This window comes from Sapajus apella, unplaced genomic scaffold (assembly GCF_009761245.1).
Source record: "Sapajus apella isolate SASKATOON/1434 unplaced genomic scaffold, GSC_monkey_1.0 scaffold4164, whole genome shotgun sequence".
In the NCBI taxonomy this organism is placed as follows: domain Eukaryota; kingdom Metazoa; phylum Chordata; class Mammalia; order Primates; family Cebidae; genus Sapajus; species Sapajus apella.
The window spans coordinates 1,894-6,019 of NW_022441090.1; the positions used below are offsets into that span (position 1 = coordinate 1,894).

Below are 4,126 nucleotides of genomic sequence, written 5' to 3' on the forward strand. Positions count from 1 at the left end.
GTTATATATATGTGTATATATATATGTGTGTATATATATGTGTGTGTGTGTATGTATATATATATATATATCAACTGCACATGGCACCATGTATGGTCTCTGTGTGTGTAAGTGCTGATTGAGTTTTTACAACAGAGTTGTGTATATTTTATGTTAACAAATAATAAAATACACTAGTATCTACATATTTTTTTACATACATGATGTAACCTCATTTTTCTTTCTTTCTTATATATGTATATATATGACAGAGCCAGACTGTCTTAAAAATATATACATAAATAAATGTGAATATTCAGTATTAATTCATAACTATAAAATTAATGGTAATACATACTGCACTATTGTAAGAATTTTGTAGCTCTCTCATGTTGCTATTGCGGTGACCTCAAATGTGCCCCATTTCCACTTAAAAGCCTGAGGGACACTACTCCACATAAGCAAGATTTCTCTTCAGTAAATTGTGAATTGCAGCAAATAGTAATCTTTCAGGTTCTCGGGTAATTTTCATCGTGTCTAGCGCAATATCGTAAAGCTTAAATAACACCATAGAACCCATAAGGAAGTGTCTCTACTGGTGTTAGAAGTATTCCCAAGAAGCAGAGAAATTGTCATGGCCGTACAAAAAAAGCTGAGTTGCTTGATGCATGTTGTAGATCGGCAGCAGCTTGCCTGCCATTCCAGACAGACTACTCTAGAGAATGCAGGAAGTAAATTTAGGGTATCCATAAATACAGTACAGTATTGCAAATGTATTTTCTCTTATTTATGATTGTCTTAAAAACATGTTGTTCTCTTTGGCTTACTTTATTGTGAGAATACGATTATATAATGTATGTAACAAACGAAACCTATGTTAATCAACTGGTTATTGACCTATGTTCAAGGGTCAACTGTACGTGTGTCTGTGCTGGCCTCTGTATTCTGTACATAGATGTATTGCTCATATCATCTCAAACATTTTCTATGATTACGTCCCCGCACAACAGCCTGGATGACATAGTGAGAACTTGTCATTCAAAACTTAAAAAACAAAAAGGATTTTTATTTATTTATTTGGGCCCTGGCTTCATTTGGAGTTCAGCCACCAAGAGGAAACCTTCCTCTGGGTCCTGGAGTATTTGGCCTGGAAATGGGAATTGGCGAGTTGCTGCTCCAGGGCGCTCCCTGCGGAGCTTGGCCGCCCGCCTCTCAGCCCAGCCTTTCCTGGCGTCCCCAGGCGGGGCGCAACCTCTGGAGAGGAACGCGGGTCTCACCGCCCGCGCCCCGGCAGCGCCAGTTCCCCGGCCCTGCTCTGGGAGCCGTGAGCTGCGGCCGTCCTCATCCCGACGTGGACGGTATGATCACCCTCAAAGTGGACAACCTGACCTATGGCGCCTCTCCCGACAGCCCGAGGCGCGTGGGACGTGTACACTCCGCGGGTGCCCCACACCAAGGCGCCCCGGGTCTTTGCCTTTTTCCGCTTCCACGACCAGCGCGATGCGGTGGTTGCAGAGGCCGCCGTGGACGCTGTGGGGCTGGACGGATGTGAGCTGCGGGTGCAGGTGGCTTGCTATGGCCGCCGGGGGGCGCCATGCAGCTGGTCCCGGGGCGGTGGCTACGGACCGTGGAGCTGCAGACCCAGGAGGCGACACCACAGCCGATCTCGGGTTCCCAGCTGCTCCAGGTCCCTAAGCCAATCTCGCTACAGGAGGTCTTGCTACAGTCGCTCTCCCTACAGCCGATCTCCCTACAGAGGATCTCTATACAAAGGATCTCACTACAGAGGATCCTCTTACAGCCGATCTCCATACAGACGATCTCCCTACAGAGGATCTCTCTACAGAAGATCTCACTACAGAGGATCCCCTTACAGCCGATCTCCATACAGACGATCTCCCTACAGAGGATCACACTACAACTGATCTCCCTACAGAGGATCACCCTACAAAGGATATCCCGACAGAAGATCTCCCTACAACCCATCTCCCTACAGAGAATCTCACTACAACAGATCTCCCTACAGCGCATCACCCTCCAGACGATCTTACAGGGGATCTCACTACAGCCCATTTCCCGCCAGACGATCTCCCTACAGAGGATCTCCCTACAGATGATCTCCCTACAGATGATCTCCTTACAGGAGAACCCGCTATAGCTGATCTCCCTCCAGTCGATCTTACAGCCAGCCTCACTGCAGCCGATCTCGCTACAGGGGGTCTCGATACAGGAAGTCTCCCTACATCCGGTCTTCCCCAGCCGCTCTCACTCGAAGTCTGGGTCTCCCTCTTGCTCGCATCGACCTCCAAATCCAGCTCTGCACGAACATCCAAATCCTCTGAGGTCTCCAGATCTTGCTCACTGTCCAGGTCTAGATCTATGTCCAGGAGTCTTCCCCCATATCTAAGAGGGAATCCAAGTCCAGGTTGCAATCCAACAGTCCTCCCAAGTCTCCTGAAGGGGAAGGACAAGTGTCCTCCTAGGAAAATGATACGTGTGTGCCATGGAAAGGTGGTTTTCCCCATGCCAAAGTATAGGTAGGGTCTCTTCTATGACAACCTCACATTCCTGCTCCAGAAAGTCCTAAATTGTTCCCACATGTCCAGGATTCCATTGTTTACTGTTTTCATCAAACAGGGGTCTGATGTTTTTCCAGTATTTTCATTATATATCTTCAAATTTCTGGTGTGGTCAAGCCCTATATATTTCAGAATATTTGAAAACAAATGTGTGACAAGCAAAATACTGAGGTTTAAGCTACCTTAGTAGCTTAGAGACGCCACACAGTCTTCAACCACAGCTTCCACTGTACAGAGACCATCAGTTCCACCACCCAGAATGGCTTGATTATGGCAGATTGGTATGGCGTGTTAATATCAGGATTTAAGGTCAAATCATAACATAGATAAAAGGAGTATCTCATTGAACTGAAAGGATTTTCTATCAATGATGTACTTATTTTAAAACATGATTTTTTTCCCCTCATTTTAAAGGCCTAGGTATACTATGAATGAAGATGTCATACAATTCCTCTGTGAATTTGTCTAATTCTTGTCATTTTTGAATAGGCAGATCTTCTGCCATCTTTCCGTATTTCATACACAGAAATTTATGTCTTAAATTTTCTGTTTAGTAAGTTAACTTTTCTAACAAAAAATCTGTATCATTGGTGCTTTGTGTTGATTTAGTATATTATTTTACAGTTATTCTAACTCATTAATTGCTGTATATAAGTGCATCAATTCCTTCCAGCTACTTTCAGTTTATATTTTCCTAACTTGGACATTAGAAATTAAATCCAGCTAATTCATTCTTTGTATGTGATGGAGAAAATACTTAAGGCTACAGATTTTCCTCACCACTATTATGAATAAATCTCATATATTCCTTTATGTATTTTATTAGGTTTTAAATCCAGATACACTTCAATAATGTTTGTGTCCCAAGCATTAATATTAACAAATTGCATATATTAATTCACAGAACTGTCAATTGAACACAAGAGGTAGGTGCTATCTTCATTTTATGTTGAGGAAACTGAGTCATAAGGTTAAGTAAATTTCAAGGTCACAAATCAGGCTTTCTTGCTGCACAGAGTTTATGCATGTAACAGATATTTATTGTTTTGTGAAAATTTGGCTTTTTGGCACTTGAAGAGAGAAGTATTTTTTATCGTCTAGTATGTCAATACTTCCTTATTGTTAATATAGTTTAAATTTTCCATATCCTTAGCATTTTTTCTGCTTTGGGTGGGTGACTGTTTAATTCGCACATTGCTGTAAAGAAATACCTGAAGCCTGGGTGCAGTGCCTCATTTCTATAATCCCAGCACTTTGGGATGTCAAGGCAGGTGGATCACCTGAGGTCATGAGTTCAAGACCACCTGGCCAGCATAATGAAACCCCCCATCTCCACTAAAAATACAAAAACTAGCTGGGTGTGGTGGCAGGTGCCAGTAATCTCAAGTAATCCCAGCTATTCAGGAGGCTGAGGCAGGTGAATCGGTTGAACCCAGAAGGCAGAAGTTACAGTGAGCTAAGATTGAACCATTGCACTCCAGCCTGGGAGAGAGAGGGAAACTACTTCGAGAAAAAAAAAAATCCCTGAGATTGGGTAAATTATAAAGATAAGAGTTTTAATTAGCTCA

General features: G+C 43.0%; 1 pseudogene; it reads left to right on the plus strand.

The window, feature by feature from the left end:
* The first annotated feature begins 1,309 nt into the window (after positions 1-1,309).
* On the plus strand, positions 1,310-3,018 carry LOC116547687 (annotated as a pseudogene).
* Positions 3,019-4,126: the final 1,108 nt, after the last annotated feature.